Genomic DNA, 17,958 nt, shown 5'->3' with positions numbered 1-17,958 from the left:
GGCAGGATCACCACTCCATTTCAATCCTCGGCATATCAAGACATTGTGTACAGAGTAATGATGAGCAGGAGGCCTGCTGCAGCACGCAGGAGCCACTTTGGAAGCCTCCAGAATGAACTTCCACATGTACACACACAGCGAAAGTGCACAGCAGGCTTTAGGGCCAGCATGAAACTCTACACTGGTTTGGGTCTTTATAAACCAGCACCCTGTGCAGTGCCGTGTGAGGTGTCCTACAGACACAAATAAAGCCCGCCTGGGCCGAGGGTAATGACTCACCCCTGTAATCCCAGCACTTTGGGAGGCTGAGGCAGGCAAATCACCTGAAGTTGGGAGTTTGAGACAAGCCTGACCAACATGGACAAATCTCGTCCCTACTAAAAATAGAAAATTAGCCAGGCGTCGTGGTGCATGCCTGTGATCCCAGCTACTGGGGAGGCTGAGGCAGGAGAATTGCTTGAACCCGGGTGGCGGAGGTTGCAGTGAGCCAAGATTGTGCCACTGCACTCTAGCCTGGGCAACAAGAGCGAAAGGCTACCTCAGGAAAAAAAAAAAAAAAAAAAGCCTGACTCAAGTAGGGTAGGGCCAGTTCTTTCTTAGGCAAAAATTGTGACACTAGACCACAATCCGTCGTCATGCCTCCAAAGTTGCTATCTCATTTATCCACTCATCTGGCAGTCACTGAAGACTGACTGTGTGCTAGGAGCTCTGGGAGACACCTGGAATACCAAAGTAAACAGAGCAGTCCCCGATCACTGAGTTCCTGGTCTATGAGGAGACCAGATGCCTTCACAGTCCATTAGAAAACAATGGTGTGCATGCATACACACACATGCACACATACACACAAGCACACACATGCAGACACACACACAAGCACATGCAGACACACACGCACACATGCACATATACACACATATGCACGTGCACAGAAGCACATACATGCACACATGCACAGAAGCACACACATACACATGCACGCCTGCACACAAGCACATGCATACACACATGCATACGAGCACACACATGTACACAAGCACACTACAGCCAAACTCTGAGGACGCACAGGGCAGCAGAGACCTCCCGTCCAGGTGCTGACGCTGTCTTGGAGCGCCTCAAGGCCAAGGAAAGCTGAATCAGCACCTCTCAGGCCAAAGAACCCACAGGATGGCCATGGGAGAGCCGAGAAAGGGCCCAGGGAAGGGTGTGAGCATGTGTCGGGGAGGCGGTGTGAAAGCCCACTTCTGCTTCCCTGCCACTGTCTGGCAAGGACACAGGAGCCCTGGACCTGCAGGTTCACAGCTCCTGCTGGATCAGAGGCTGAGCATTCTGCATGCGGACCCTGCGAGACTGGGAAGGCCTCTGGCTGCTCTGTTGGAAGGTGAATGTGTGACTCTTTCAAAGCACCCCTCCTCGGCAGGAGCAGGGGCTGGGGCTGTTGAATAGGAGTAGGATGCCCATCTCCATCACTGAAGTGGGTCTGGGATTGGGTCTTTCAGAATGCTGTCCTAGTTATTTACATAATGTGCAATGAGTTTCTCTGTGCAAGGCCATTCAAAACATGGCAAAACCAAAGAAATATGTACACACTTAGGAAATCCCTTCCTTGACCAAACAGGAACAGGGACCCTATGACTGGCATGGGGAGAGATGCATGAGCCAGTGCGCTGCCAGGAGTTCCCCATAAGTACATACTGCAAACCAAACAAACAGCACAGTCAGGAACTGGGTGAAGGCTGGCCACAGCACAAACAGCTACAGTCGCAGCCTCTGGCTCCATGGCATCTCACAGCCAGTACAGCCTGCATGGCCCAGGCCAGTACAGCCTGCATGGCCCAGGCCACCACGGAGGAAACCCCGCAGGCCACAGCTGGAGGTTTGCCAGCTGCCAACTAGGGTCTCCACTCTTTCCAAGCCCACCAAGGACAGCCACGGCATCTGCGCCTGGTCCCTAGTCTGTGCTATGACTAGTGCGGGCTTTACAAGAAAGTGGAACGGAGCGTGAATGAGCGCAGGCATTCTGAGCCTACTGAAGGTCTCTCCAGCCAGATGGCTGGCCCAAGCCCCCTCTGGACAACTGCTACTTTCATTTGCTCTAAGGCTATATGATCATTAATACCTATAATTCATTCTGACTAATCAAAATTCATCCTGGTTAATTCACTAGCTAATTAGAATTTAAAAGAGTGTCACAGCCATTCAGGCAAGCTCATTTAGGAGCTATTGAAATCCTCACACAAGACGTAGGTGAAAAGGGAGAGGGAGTCTGTTTAAACTTCTAAGTGGCCCTTGCACTCCTCTTTGTTCTCTCAAATCCCTGAGCTCAGCAGGCTAATCTCATTGGATTAGCTGCATTAACATTTCCAGTATCCTCTCCCTAACACCAGGCCCCTCCACCCACAGGCTTCGAGGGTCACAAATGTTCTCTTGAGCCCTCAGTTATAAGCAGCAATCTTTTTTTTTTTTTTTTTTTTTTTTTTTTTGAGGCGGAGTTTCGCTCTTGTTACCCAGGCTGGAGTGCAATGGCGCGATCTTGGCTCACCGCAACCTCCGCCTCCTGGGTTCAGGCAATTCTCCTGCCTCAGCCTCCTGAGTAGCTGGGATTACAGGCACACGCCACCATGCCCAGCTAATTTTTTGTATTTTTAGTAGAGACGGGGTTTCATCATGTTGACCAGGATGGTCTCGATCTCTTGAACTCGTGATCCACCCGCCTTGGCCTCCCAAAGTGCTGGGATTACAGGCTTGAGCCACCGCGCCCGGCCTTTTTTTTTTTTTTCTTTGAGACAGAGTCTCGCTCTGTGGCCCAGGCTGGAGGGCAGTGGTGCAATCTTAGCTCACTACAACCTCTGCCTCCCAGGTTCAAGTAATTCTCCTGCCTCAGCCTCCTGAGTAGCTGGGATTGCAGGTGCACACCACCATGCCGAGCTAATTTTTGTATTTTTCATAGAGGCAGGGTTTCACCATGTTGGTCAGGCTGGTCTTGAACTCCTCACCTCAGGCGATCTGCCCACCTCAGACTCCCAAAGTGCTAGGATTATAGACATGAGCCACCCACTTGGCCTTACAAGCAGCAATCTTGATGCCCCCTCTCCCACCAGAACCTCAGCAGGAGCAGGGGCTGGGGCTGTTGAGTAGGAGCAGGAGGCATCTCAGTGAGCTCCCTGGGAACATGACGTTACAAACACACATTTCCACACAGAAACACAGTCGCAGTCACCACCCAGGAGAGGCTGCCTGTTTGTAGGCCCTTCCCCAGCCACTGAGTCTCTCCAGGATCCTAAAAGCAACCCAGGCTTGGTGCAAACCTCACAGAGATGTGAACCCAGGCTGGCAGGGCTCTATAGCCCATGCCTTCTGGCCTGCACCATACCTTCCCTCAGTTCTGTGGGGGCTCAGTCCCACATCTGCACATTCTCCCACCTGGTCTCCAAAATAACTCAGCTTATCACAGAAACAGCACACAGAGTAGATATGGAAATTCTTCCCTTTGTGTCAACACTGATAGCCCAAATAAAGAAGGCATCAGGTCCATCCGATAGTGTTTTAAGACACTTTGAAATCATAAAATGTTGCATGGCACAGGCACCTCTAATATCCTTCCAGTTGAGCAAAAAAATTATCAACAAGAGGCAATGCATGAAGGGGACCAGGCCTACAGCAGAATGTTTTTTAAGAGGGGGCTCCTTCTGGTTTCACAATAAACCACATCCAGTCATTGAGCAATCTGTCTCCAGTTCCAATTCTGGAAAATAAGGAAGAGAAATCCTGGGTTCATGCTTAGGTGGATCTGTGATCTCATGCCCTCCAGACCTGGGAAAGGCAGACATTGCAGCAATCGTTGTTAGTTTGCAGCTCCCAACAGTTCCTGGGGGTTTAGGTGGATTTTCAGAGCAAGCTTGTGGGTAACGATGGCTGGGAACAGCCTCACTCCACTGTCCATTTCCTTCACAATCAGCCCAATTGCCATGACTTCGCAAGGAGGCAGACACGTTGATCTTGAGAGCCAGGGTAGGCATCCAGGGGTCACCAGACTCTACTCCAGCCTCCCATTTTAGTGATGAGATATCAACAGCATGTGACTTCAGACAAAGTGCTAAATTCCCTAGACTTCAGTTTCCTCATCTGTAAAATGGGACAGATCACTACACTTCCCAACATCATAAATGAATTACATGGGTCAAATAGAAGAACACGTGCAAAGTGCTGGACAGCAATGCCTCCATGAAGGCGGTTCTCCATTGGGAAACTGAGGCCATGGGTTTTGCGTGATCACAGTGCCTGGTACAGGGCTGTCACACGATTGTATCCACTGAGGGAATGGATCTTCGGTTGCTCAGGGGTCAATGCTACTTGGAGACAAGGCTAGGAATAAGAATCCATATTCTCTGAATGTCTTCCAACTGCTTTTTCCATTGAACAGATCATTCCAGTTCCACTTGACCCTGGGACCAGGAGTGAAATTATCACCTCTGTCTCCAACACAAGAACAAATCAGCCAGTCAGTGCTCACTGCCCACAAGCCCATGAACCCACAGTACTTTCCTTGGTCCTAAGCAAATGAACTAGAAGCTTTGGGGACCAACAGGCCATCTGTGGTGGCCTCACACAGCCATATCTTATCAGATCACAGGAGGAAGTGGGCAGGAACCAGTGACCCTGCCAGTGCCCAGGACATCAGTGATGCACTTCGTCCCCTGCATTTCACAGCTGGCGCCTGCACCATCTTATCTGATAGTCAGAGTAACCCTATAAGCAGCCAGATATCATGACCCCATTTTCAAGATGAGGGAGCAGGACTAGGACTGGCCAAAGACCACAGCCCAGAACAAGAGCAGGCTGGCTTCCAGAGCCCAAGCCAGCACATCTAGCATGGGTCTTATGAGTCGGGGCCTCCAGGGACAACACAAGATCACAAAGAAAGAGATGCCTACTGCTTCATAAGTCACTGTGTTTCATTCTCCATTAAATATAAAACAGAGCTCTACCTGCACATGTGATGTCCCCAAGCATGGTCCCTTACGGAATGTTACAACCTCATCTCTAAACTGAAATGGAACCACACTGGTTCTAAGCAAGCCTAAGGAGGAAATAAGTCCACAGTTCTGGGAACAAAGAAAAGGGGAATGAAAACATAGCCTCAGAAGATGTCAACATGTCTGCAAAAGAAAATTAGTTCCAACCGTGATCTCAAAGTATGACATGGAACACCGTGTGCAGGAGACACCTCCATTCCAACAGCAGGTCAGAAACCCTCCAGACTGAGAAACATGAACTGAGCCCCATGTGGGCAACGCTGGCACCCAAAGGGAGCAGAGGGTACAGAAGGCGTTTAAAATGTTTTTCTATTGTTAGATCAAAGCAAAATGATGGTTCCAGGGAGGAAAGATGGAACAGTGCTTCTCTGTGTAACCGTTTCCACATCTAATGAGAAACTCTGCTCTGCGCAGGACTGCCCAGCCCAGCTCGGGAGCGACGGGTGCCAGATGGAACCACTCTCTGTAGAGAGTAAACCTTGCTATCCCCATAGCAACTCCACCGTGCTTCCAAAATGCTTAAAAAGACACACATCAAATTGTTTTCCACAATTTTTCAGAAAGTGACTTTTTATTCCACACCCTTAGCAAATCTAGTCAACTGGGAATTTTCTCATTATAAAAACAAGAACACATGATCATTGTAGCAAATATGGAAAAGATGAAAAGACAGAATTTTTTAAACCACCCTTAGCACTATATGCCAAGACCTCTATTTTTAATGTCCTGGTATATTTCCTTCCAGTCTGTTAGCCGGGTGGAGGTTCAAATAGATTCCTAACAGAGGCAAGGATCGAAGCCCAGCCTGCAAGAAAAGCAACCCAGCCCAGAGCTGGATGTGCACTTCCCCGGGGGGCAGAACTACAGATGTGTCCTCAGACCGGGAGGGAAATAAAGTCGACTCATCCAACCAAAGCTGATCCCATGTGCAACGTGGCTAGTGGTCTATTACATGGGCTAAAAGCTATCAGTAGAAATGAATTGCTATAGTTCTCACCACTATTTAGGATGTGTGTGTGTTCTTTTTCAGGTTTTTCTCCTTCTGCACTTGTTTTTCACAATCCTTGTGGATTTTAAATCCAAGGCAACAAAACTAATACCAGAATAAAAGCACAGTCAGATGTCTGGAGGGTGAGTCAGACTTCCAGGTAACTGCTGAACATTTCGTCTTCTTTGAAAAGATGGAAAAAAAGAGTCACAGACCATAATTTTCTCTACTTTGAACTTTTCCTGATGCCAAGAACAGATGAAACAGCTTAGGAGAACCAAGGTTATGATAGAGACATATTATCTAAAGAGAAAACATCTACATATAATGAATTTAATAAACTTTAATGATCTGATGATTTTTTACAGCTTGATAAATTGGTTTCTAAGCAAATAAATAGCTAATTTATCCAAAATATATTTAGCCAGCAAGTTAAATTTGGGAGGAGGGAAGGGAAGGGCAAAAGTTGGTCTGAAAAACAATTGCTTCTCCTGGTTTCTAGTAGGTAGTTTGCTTAGGAGAAAACAGTAAAATAAGAATGTAATGTAGGTGAGTAGCACTCCATGGGGCAGGGTGGGGCTCATGGAAGGAGTGCAGCCTCCACAGCTCATCTCTCTCACACTGCTCATACTTCAGCCTTTCTGCAGGACTTTCTGTTTGCACTGAGGCCTGCCCTGACCCATTGAGGCTCAGGTGAGATGGCCTCGCACCCACACATGGTACCCACCCAGGAGTCAGCAGAAGGGAAGAGCCCAGAGACCCATCCAGGCCTGCAAGTCTGTGGACTTGCCCACCGTCCTCCCCTGGCCAAGGCGCCTGCTCATAAGTCCATCTGTTTATTCAACAAACAGTTCCGGTGGTCTGATGCTGGGCCAGGACAGGGACAAGAGGATGACTGTCTACCCTCCTGGAGAGCTCACAATGACCAGGCCTGGTGCAGGAGATACACGGGCCAGGGAAGGCCTCCTAGGGCAAAGCCAGGGGATGAATGTGTACACCCAGGGAGAGTTTTGGGCAGGGCAACCACAGAGGCCTGTGGGGTGATGAGGAGCCTCAGTGGGAGGGAGGCCTAAGGGGCATGGGGCATGCCAGCAGGGATCAGGAATCACAAGGGTCACTCGCTGCTGCATCCAGAGGGGACCATTGCAGGTGGAGAGGATGGCGTCCAGTCTGAGGCCCTGCCGAAACCCAGGGAGAGAGGACACACGAGCACTGCTGGTGGTAACAGTGAAAGTGATCAGACTGGTACAAACACTGGAGGCAGAAAAAAACAGGATTCAACCATGAACTGGGCTATGGGGAAAGATGAGGAAAGTATCCAAGATATGTGGCCTAAATGGCCAGCAGACAAGGATCTTGGAGACTGGAATGGGACAGTGAAGGAGTGACAGGGCTGGGGAACCGAGGGTCGGGGAGGAGCAGGTTGGGGAGTAAGAGTTAAGATTTAAACATGCTGGCTTGGAGGTGCCTATGAGTAGAGATGCCCAGTATGCAGGCAGGTGTAGGAGCCTGGGGCTAGGAGTTCTGGGCCAAGGTCCTCTATGGAAATACACAATTAGTCTTGATAGTTGCAACACAACTCTGGCCTCCAGGCTCTCTGGCTGTGAGTATAAGTTTCTAGGCTCAGAAACCTCTCTCCACTGACAGCTAAAGGAGAGACCCCATTCCTCCAGGCTCTGGGTTTGGTAAGCAGGTTCTGCTTTCAGGCTGCATCACCCTGAGAGGGAGGGAAAACAAATGCTCAAAGACATCTTTGCTTAGAGAAGATTTCCATAAAACAGCACCAGACACAGTGACAAACAGGTCACAGGATAGAGAATATTGCCAATGAGAGGGCGCCGGCTTCCTTAGCCCACTTCCAAACACAGCTCTCCCACCCCTTACTGGGTTCTCAGCAGTGGGCCTCTCTGCCAACCCAAGAGCAAGCCAGAGGGTTCCTTGATGTCTTGCCACCTCTCAACAATCAACAAGCCAATGCATTTGCTACATCACAGCCAGTACTACATCAACCAGTATCAGAGAATATACCTGAATGGCATGGCATTTGCCTTCTTAGCGGCCAGTGACCCGTGTCTAAGCAGACTCAAGAGCACCTCATCCTGGCCAAGTCCTTCAGGGGTGGAACCCTTGGTGGCAAGCTCTGCCTCTATTGCACTATGTGTGGTGACAAGCAGGCCCTCTGCCATCGTCTGGAGTACGCATTAATCACACAACTAATTACCAGGGGAGATCAGAAAGTGCTTCACCTGCCACCTAATCATCTGAACAGCGAGCTGAAGCCTTGGTCATGAGGATGCTTGCTCCGGTTCCCTTCAGGGAACCAGGAGGACCACACCAGGGAGAGCCAGCAGATGCGGCAGCTTTCTATCCTACCGTCAGCTTTGGGTCCAGAGCTGGGTTGGGGACAAGCATCCCTGCTGGCATGCACCTCTCCCACATGAAGTTTCCAAGGAGAGTGACCGCAGGCGGCACCTCCCAGGCTATGGAGGAGAGAGCAGGAAGCTGCGAAGCCAGTGTGAACTGCACGAATAGCTTCCACTTGGAACGTAAGCAGGGGATGAGAAGGCTTGGCAGCCAGAGCAGCACAGTCAGAGCCGCAGACAACAGTGAATAGCTGATCTGCAAAGGCACATGGTGGCAAGAGGTGACAGAGGCTCGTGGAGCACAGCGGCGGCCTGGAGCAAGGGCCACAACATGGGGCAGCAGGAGCCACCAAACATGGCCAGATGGGGAAGGATGGCGATTTTGTTGAAAGGGGAGAAAATGGAACCGAAGTCAACTTCCATCCACAACAGAACAACTTGTTCCAAGACAGAAGCTCAAACTATGCCAGGCAAAAAGGGGCACAGGCTGCAGACAGAGGTGGGAGGCAAGTGGGTCAGACAGGAGAAGGGCCACACTGGCAGACCCACCCCACTGCTGGCACCAGGCCGAGTCTCTGCACTGGTCAGGACCTAGGACATACTCCTAAGTCCCACAAGCTCGCCCAGAAGACGCTCCTCTAACAGAGAAGAGATGGGAGCAGGCCCCTGTGGTGGCCCCAGCTTGTACCACACTTGGCCACACTACACCCTGCATGGCCCACCAGGAGAGGGCTTCACGGATTGCCCCTTCAGTGTCCTTGATGTAGCTATGTGTATCTTCAAATTCAATTTCGAGTGCTATACCCTTGACCTCCCAAAATGACATACACTGGCTGCCTGCCCAGCCACCAAGATGCCATCCCTGGGACCAGGGGCCTTCAGAAAACAGCCTGCCACATGCCTTGGACAACCACTGAACATCACTTTCTAGTTAGGTTTCACACATTAAAATAACATAAACTCTGACCTGCATTCCTCATTCAGCTAATAGCCACATTAGGGAAGAAGAAACAAATCCATTAATTATACTTCTATGTACATTTCATTAATTATTTGTTCCTTAAAGCCAAGGAACATGAAATTAGATGTTGTCTGTGAAAAGCTTGAAATAGTTACACATGCTTTGCAAATAGAAGGCATTATTATTCCCATGCTGAAGTGATAAACCTGGCTTCCTGGAGTGAACTGCATGAAGTATGAAATTTAAGCATTTTGTGAAATGTAAACAAATATCAACTATTAAAGCTCTGTGGTCGAGACAGAACTCCCCACTGCAAACAATTCCATGTTTTTCTTTACCATTCCTGGCTGGTTGATTTGGTTTTCTACAAAGATGGGAAAAAATACTCCACACCAGAACCAGACTCACGCTACCTCGGGCAGGGCCACAGTTAGGAGGAATGGTGACCCTAAGGGTGAGGGCCGCCTGACATGCTCACCAAGCACAGTGCCACATGCCCTGGCTCACTCCTGCTTCTACAAGCCTCTGGCCTTTCCGCATACGCCCACCTTTCACACGAGCCATGTGTCAACTACCATTTCTTCTCGAGAAAAATCTGTCCAGACCCCTCTCCCCCTTCTCCCTCCCGCTTCCTCCCACACCACCTGTCTTCTGCCTCACCCACAGACACCTATATGCCTCTGAACTTGAAGATGACACTACCTATGGTGCACATTCCATGAAGGCAGGGAAAGAACCTTCACTCACCCCTGCAGCCCCGAGGCACCCTGGATTTCCGAAACAAGCTTCACCAAATTACAAGTCTCCATACTTATAAATGCACATGGGCCCTAAAAGGGTGCCCCTGTTCCAAGCATAAATAAATAATCTCACCCTCCTGAGGAATATTTCTCCACACAAATAAAGCAGTCCTATCAACATTTCTGATCACCAAATTGGTATGTCCAATCCCTCCCGAACCTGTGTCAGGATTCACCCTCAAGAGTTCAGACAGCATGTACCAGGAAGAGGAGCCTGGGAGAGTCAGGGCAGAAAAGGAGCAAGATGTGGTCCATGGATTTTGAGATCATGACACCTAAAAGCTACAGAAGTAATTTAGAGTTTGAGTTTGAAAATTTCAGCCACTGTGAGCAGTAGCATCTACCCATGACACCCACAGATGCCCTCCCGCCTCTTCCCCTGCCTGCAGCATGCATGGCCTGCCCTGCCCTCCCCCTCTGTCTTAACACGTTCCCCCTGCCCACCTGCAGACCCCCAGTTTTCTTAAGCATATACTCCTACAAGCAAAAATGTCTAAGCAAACAGGTCATGTATATTCACTTATAAATTATAAATTATACACACATACTATGGTAATAGTACACTGTACACATAATACACAAAATATTAAAAAATAAAACAAAAATAAGTATACACGCTCTAGTATTTTCTCTCTGCAACCCACTGACCTAGAACACTTTTTCTCTGTTTGTCCACCTAAAAAAAAAACTGTTCTTTCACCAAGTCTCAGCCCAAGGTCCATGTCTCAGTCCAGCCATGCTGCTATAACAAAATACCTTAAATAGGGTCATTTAGAAACAGCAAAAATGTGCTGCTCTCAGTTCTGGTGGCTGTGAAGTCCAAGATCAAGATGCCAGCAGATTCGGTGTGTGTTAAGGGTCCATTCTTCACAGATGGCGCCTTCTATGAGTCCTTGAGTGGTGAAAGGGGTGAACAAGCTGCTCTGGCATCTGTTATAAGGGCACTGATCCCACACATGAGGGAGGAGCCTCGTGATCTAATCCCCTCCTAGAAGCGCCGCTGCTCAATACTATCACACTGGAGTTACGTTTCCACTGAAGAGTTTCAGGGACACACAAACATTCAGATAACAGCATTTGGCCTCCTCCATGAAGTCTCCCTTGATTGATCAAAGTAAACTGAGCTCTCAGGAAGCCAGGAGACAGTGCATCTACCTACATCTTCCTCTGTCTCCCTAGTGCAGTCGTTAGTCCTATGTAGCAACTGTGGGCATATCTGTCTTCTGCCAGTTTGTGGACAGAGTCATGTCTTTATCTTTGTACCCCCAGTGCCTAGTGCGTGGACATCCTGAGCGCTCCATAAGAATGCGCAGAGGAGGAAAGAGTAAAAGGAGAGAGAAAAGAGGGAGCAAGGGTGGGTCAGGGCCACCACCTCTGGGCCCGGGGGCCTCACTCTCCTTCACATCTTGAACAACTGCTTAGTTCAAGATGTGGTTGTGAAATCGCTCTTACTTGCTAATTGCTTCCAGCACACAAACTCTATCTTCTCCTTGGTCTCTATGCCCCCAAAAGTGGGAACTGGGTCTCTGACTGTGCCAGCACAGGGCAGATGCCTCACAAGTGCACACTTAACTCACGAGCTACCTTTACTGAGCACTTGCTGTGGTAGCTGGCCTGTCCCACCTGATCTGCATACATATGATCTTATCTAATCCTCTCAAAAACCTACAAGGTGGGCAAACAGCTATTTCAGAGAAGACTAAACTGAGACCTAGAGAGTCAGTCACTTTCCCCAGGTTGCACAGCCTCCGAGGGACCCGGCAGCACAGGGGCCCAGAAGGGACAGCCAGAAGGATGACTGAGCATCTGCCCATGACAAGCCCTCGGGAAGCCAGGAGACAGCGCGTTTACCTGAATCCTCCCAAGCACACTGTGGACAACGAAGTTCCCCCACAGCAGTTGACACACAGGCCAGCGCTTCAGCCGGACACTGCCTCCTGGGTGGGTCCCATGGGGACAGCTTCCTCCATGCAGATGGCAGAACAGGACCCATTCCCTCAGACACATAAATGTGCCCTGACTGTAAAACTCCAACACACAAACAATGTTACAGCAACCGAAGGATAAGGATTGACATTAAAGGGTAAGGCACCAAGAGTCCCAACAGATAACAACTGCTCCGCTTCATTCAAAGCTCAACGTTATCAGAAAACAAATGTCGTGATTTTTCTGGACTAAATTTACTACATATAGCTAGTTGTGACTGTACAGACACAACATTTATTATTTTTACATTACTCTTCAGATGAAAAAATGCAAAATCCCAGGACCTCTAGTTTAGAAGTAAACAATTTTGAATGTCATATTCAATATGGAGGAAAGGTAACTGTTTAGGGGGTACGATTTTTAAAATTTTTTTTTGTATAGACAGCATCTTACTATGCTGCCCAGGTTAATCTCAAACTCCTGCCCTCAAGTGATTCTCCTGCCTCACCCTCCCAAAGTATTCTGGCTACAAACATGAGCCTTGTGCCTGGCTGAGGGCTCAAGATTTATCTCAATCATCAAAGTAGCAGAAAAACAAATGTTCAACCAAGCCAACCAACCGCCAACATTTCCTCCAGTCCTGTACACATATATCCAGAAGGCCCCTGTCCTCACTAGGAAAGCAGGGACAGTGTTGCAGAAGCAAGCCAAATAGCAAGGTTAAATCAGACAGAAATCGGTTAGCCCCACACACCTCAGCCAATAACAAATACAAGGTGGATTTGTCAGGCACCCAAATCCCCCGGGTCAATGGCAAGCACCCTCACAGTGACATCGGAGCCACTGACTCGCTGGGGAAAAGGGAGAACCGCCAAGGACTGTGGTAGAAACGTGCTCCTCAAAAGATGTTGAGGGACCCCACTGGCCAGATCACTGGAGGACTGCCACCTCATTAGCAGCCTTTAGCACGCTCTAACTCTGCTCCACAAGCCTCCTCATCCCATCTCCAGTCTTTCGGAATCCATCTCCAGGGCCTCAGCACTGCCACAGCTGAGGGCAGGTGTGCACCTGGGACAGAGTGTGGTGCTGACAGCAGGCCTGGTGGAGCTGAGAAGAACCCAGTCTGTGGTCTCAGGGAGATGAGGCATGCCATTACCAGCTGAGCTTCTGCCATCTGCACCTGCAGACACACCTAGGCACCTCTTTGAAGGCTTTCGCACAGAACACAGAACTGTGCTGATATGGTCAGGCTTTGTGTCCCCACCCAAATCTTACCTTGAATTGTAATCCAAATTATAATCCCCATGTGTTGTGGGAAGGACCTCATGGGAAGGGAATAGATCATGAGGGCGGGTCCCCATGCTATTCTCATGATAGTGAGTTCTCGTGAGATCTGATGGTTTTATAAGGGGCTTTTCCTTCCTTCACTCTGTACTTCTCTCTCCTGCTGCCAAGTGAAGTAGGACATGTTTGCTTCCGCTTCCAACATGACTGTAAGTTTCCCGAGGCCTCCCCAGCCATGTGGAACTGTGAGTCAATTAAACCTCTTTCCTTTATAAATTACCCAGTCTTGGGTATTTCTTCACAGCAGCATGAGAACGGACTAATACATGAGCCTACCAGGTCCTGCAGGGCCTGCTCACTGTCCCCCAGGCAACACCAGGTGGAGGAGCAACCCTGGCACACACCAAAGAGCAGGTGAGCGCCTTGCACAGTACATGGGGGTCTCCCCACTCGATGAGCTCCGGTACCTGTGAACAAAATCGCAATGATCACAACCAGCCCTAGAGAAAGTAATGCCATCTTGCTTCCTCCAGCACAGTAAGCACCCTACATTCCAACCATTTCCAAACCCTCAACGAAAGACTGCCTTTAATTAGATCATCACCACCTGCTAAAGTGGTTACCCCATGAAGTATGGAGGAGCGTCCATCATGAATTTTCTGTGTGATGCCAAAAGTGGTCATCTGAAATGAAGACAAGTCACTGAACAAGGTATGGAAGGGCTATCCAAACAGCCAGGTGCTGACTCCACTCTCTCTCCGGGCCCTCATTCTCCATTGCGAGTTGAAGGCTACCTCTAAAGAGGGAGGATGAGGAGGCTGGGGGGAGACCAAGAGCACAACCATATCCTATAATTTCATTTCCTCCATACTTCATGCTTGTGTCCTCTGCAGAGGACCTCCATGTCCTCTGCAAATGAGCTAAAGCTTTCTGCTTTCCTCCAAGGCCTCAGCCCTTCCAGAGTTGCAGCAACTATGAACAGTGTCTGACCCCCTAAGCTGTTGGTCCTAAAGCTTGAGATGAAAAAAACCACTTTAGTAGGTGGTGATGAACTATGGCCACCATATCCTATAATTTGTGTAAAGGACATGTTATTCGAATATGTATTGCCCTGCACCGACCTGAGTAGAAATTAATTCGAATTTTAAAAAGCACAGAGGTCTTACCCCACCTGCTGGGATCATCCACGGATATGACGTTTGGCCTTAACAAAATTCTAGCAAACAGCAAAACTCTTTTTGCCAGTGATCCAGATACAACGTCAGAATTTTGAAATAAAAAGGTGGGAAAGAAAATTTAAATATCACATTGTTTACTGCCAAATTTGCAAAGGTTTTTAAAATAATATTCAGCATTGACAAGGGCGCAGTCACCCTCTTGTCTGTGGGAAATGTAAGTTGCCTCTCTCGTTCTGAAAGCCCCATCTGGTAATATTTTCAGAGGACCCCTAAAAGTCTTATACCTCCCAATTACCCTTTTAAGAATCTACCCAAAGAATGTAAATAAATAAATAAATAAATAATGGTCAGGCCAAGCACAGTGGCTCATCCCTGTAATCCTAGCACCCTGGGAGGCCAAGGCAGGCAGACCACTTCAGCCCAGGAGTTTGAGACCAGCCTGGGAAACATCACAAAACCCAGTCTCTAAAAAAAAAAATAGCAAGGCATGGTGGTATCTGTAGTCCCAGCTACTCAGGAGGCTGAGGGGAAAGGATGGCGTTAGCCTGGAAGGTGGATGTTGCAGTGAGCTGAGATCATACCACTGCACTCCAGCCTAGGCAACAGAGCAAGACCCCCATCTCCATTTTTTTAAATTATAAAGTTATGTAACAAATTTCTAAAAAAAAAATTTTAAGATGTTCAATGTAGTCATATTTATTACAGAGAAAACTGGTAACAGCCTCAATGTCATAAAACTGGTTTTAAAAAATAACAATATAACCATAGAATAGATATTATATGGTCCAGAGGTGGGATTTTTGGAGAATATTTAAATCACATGAAAAATGTTCACCAAAGAACGCTAAGTTTTTTAAAAAGTACATAAATGGGCCAGGTGCAGTAGCTCATGCCTGTAATCCCAGAACTTTGGGAAGCTGAGGTGGGCAGATCACTTAAGGTCAGGAGTGTGAAACCAGCCTGACCAACATGACAAAACCTCATCTCTACTAAAAATAGCTAGATATAGTGGCACATGCCTGTAATCCCAGTTAGTCGATTTAGGAGATTGAGGCACAAGAATCGCTTGAACCTGGGAGGTGGAGGTTGCAGTGAGCCACTGTACACTCCAGCCTGGGTGATAAAGGGGCATTCTATCTCAGAAAAAAACAAACAAAAAAAAACAGAGAGACTCTTAAAGATGGGATAACTTTTTTTCATTTTTTAAGAAACTGTAGTGCTCTTTGTCCTGGGATGAACTGCATCCTTCCGAGTGAAGGGACAGCTGGCGGGGTCATTAAAAGCACACGCCCCCAGGCCCAGGCAGTTGGCTGCTCCTCCTCTAGCCCTGATGTCATCCCAGGAACCAGGAAGTCACACTCCCCCCAGGCTACACCCAGAGGTGCTGCAGAGAGGCTGATGGAAATGGTTTTCAGGACCAGTGCAGTTCTAATATCTGGCAATACCAACACTCCTGCTGATTATTGCTTTGTCTTTCTCTCAAGGAACTCAGGGATAAGGTGGGCAGAGACAAAGCTGCAATGGATCAGTCCTCAAAACTGAGGTTCTTGCCATAGGCAAGACAGGCAGAGAGCAGAGATTAGGATTAAAAACAGGGGAGGGAGTTGGAGAGGGCAGGCCACAGCAGGGAGGCAGGGAGGACAAAGCCCTGAGCTTGCTGGCTGGATAGAGTCCCAGTGGGACCTATATGGGGACAAGAAGAGAATGGCCCCCAGCCAGCAAGTGGTCCCAGATGAATTCCTGACCCAAGCCCCACCTCATCTAGCTCCAGAGGCAGATCCCAGAACCTGGAGCCAGACTGTCTAGGCTGCTCCACCCTTTATTCACAAGCTGGTGAATCTGGGCAATGTCTTGATGTCTCTGTAAAATGGGGATGGCAGAAGGACCCATGTCACAGGGCCGCAGTGAGGATTAGATGAGTGAATCAGTGTATGGCAGCACTCAGAACAGAGCCTGGCACACAGGAGAGACTACAGAAGCACCTGGAGCTGCTGTTATTACTATCTGACCAAGTGCCCCTGTTAGAGGTCATAGAGCCCTTTGGAAAGCAGCCTGGCCCTCCTATAGCCTCTCCTGTGACTGCCTGCGGAAGCAGTGAGACTTTCCCACGGAAATTCCCTTGCAGCTCTATGCACAGGTTGCTGGCCCCTGGGGCCACAGACTTTAGGAACAATGTCTGGCTGTGCATTGCCGGCCCAGCCCTCTTCTGGAGAATCCCAGCGGCCAGGCCGGCAGCACACCAGGAAGCCACACAGCATGGCAGAAAGCCTGCCATTCTGCAAACCCCAGAGGCAGGAAGTTGAAGCACACCTGCACAGAGGGTCCTCACGACACCTGGCATGGAGGAACGGCTAGCCAGTGCGGGTGGGAAGGATCTCTTTCTCTCCAGACCCACTTTAAGGAGATTCTCTAGGTTCTCTAGGTCCTTTCGGGAATAGCACAGATGAGGGCACACATACATCGCTCACACCCACCCCCTTCCCCACCTTAACACCACTCAGTTGTCCAGGCCCCCAAGTCCCATCCGCAAAGGGAAGAGCAAATCATTTGGCAGGGGCTCCTCGTATGAGGTGGCTTTGTAACATGAGCCATGTGTCCGCAAACAACTAGGGCAAGACCATTAAGTTCATTACACCTGTCACTCTGCCAGCTGAGCTTCCAAATTGCCCAGATGAAAGTACATTATGCCCAAGGAGTGCCACCCAGGCCCTCCCAGGCCAGTACAGGCTTATCTATCGCAGACAATTTGTTCTCAGTGTCTGCACCTGCAGAAAGAACACAACTGTAAACAGCTTGAAACTTGGCTTTGAGACACTTCAGGCCCTGGGCAGCTAAGAACAAAGTTGAGGTCTCCTGGGAAGAAGCTAGGTGCCTGATTTCCGTGCTCAGAGGAAGAACGGAAGTGTGGACCAGAGGAGAGGGCTTGAGGTAGGGGAAGAGCCAGAGCACCCTAGCAAAATAAAGGACACAGAGTTGCTCCTCAGATTCTACTGCCCTGCAGTAGAGCCAAAAATAAAAGCAAGACACACCCTTTTCACTTCCGAACCGAGGCACAGCATTCCGGGCGGCAGGCAGAGGCCCTCTGCGCAGCTGCACATGCACCAGGCCCATGAGCGGCGCCCAGCCGGCCGCCGGCTGCAGAGTGCGTTTGCAGTGCAAGCGTGTTGCAGACAGCGGTAATTTATTTATCCCTGTCATGTAACATTAACAATCTGTCTGGAGCTTGGCAAGCACCAACTTGCACTGTCACATAAACTGTCTGACAAACTTAAAGTTTCGTAAATGCTTCTCTTTTTCCAGCAGACAATAAAGCATCCTTAAAAAAAAAAAATAGTTGTCATCTTTTCTGTTCCTTTTCTGTCTTCCTCTTCCAAAAAAAGAAAAAAAAAAACACATAGGAAGAAAAAGAAAAAACCCAACAA

General features: G+C 48.9%; 1 protein-coding gene and 1 long non-coding RNA gene across 7 annotated transcripts in view; one reads left to right on the top strand and one right to left on the bottom strand.

Moving 5' to 3' along the window:
* LDLRAD4 (low density lipoprotein receptor class A domain containing 4) overlaps positions 1 to 17,958 on the bottom strand; it is a 413,526-nt gene that overhangs the window by 390,815 nt on the left and 4,753 nt on the right. Inside the window, exon 2 of one of the 6 annotated variants that reach the window (XM_032293509.1) lies at positions 8,398 to 8,504. The exons of the other annotated variants lie outside the window; for them this stretch is intronic. The gene's annotated coding sequence lies outside the window, so the exon portion shown is untranslated. The remainder of the gene's footprint in view (positions 1 to 8,397; positions 8,505 to 17,958) is intronic. 6 annotated transcript variants of the gene reach the window in all.
* Positions 14,492 to 14,858, top strand: LOC116561594. The gene is made up of 2 exons (XR_004273502.1): positions 14,492 to 14,690; positions 14,721 to 14,858. It is a non-coding gene; the product is annotated as an uncharacterized LOC116561594 (long non-coding RNA).

This window comes from Sapajus apella, unplaced genomic scaffold (assembly GCF_009761245.1).
Source record: "Sapajus apella isolate SASKATOON/1434 unplaced genomic scaffold, GSC_monkey_1.0 scaffold29, whole genome shotgun sequence".
NCBI classification, from domain to species: domain Eukaryota; kingdom Metazoa; phylum Chordata; class Mammalia; order Primates; family Cebidae; genus Sapajus; species Sapajus apella.
This window is presented reverse-complemented; position numbering and strand designations above follow the sequence as displayed.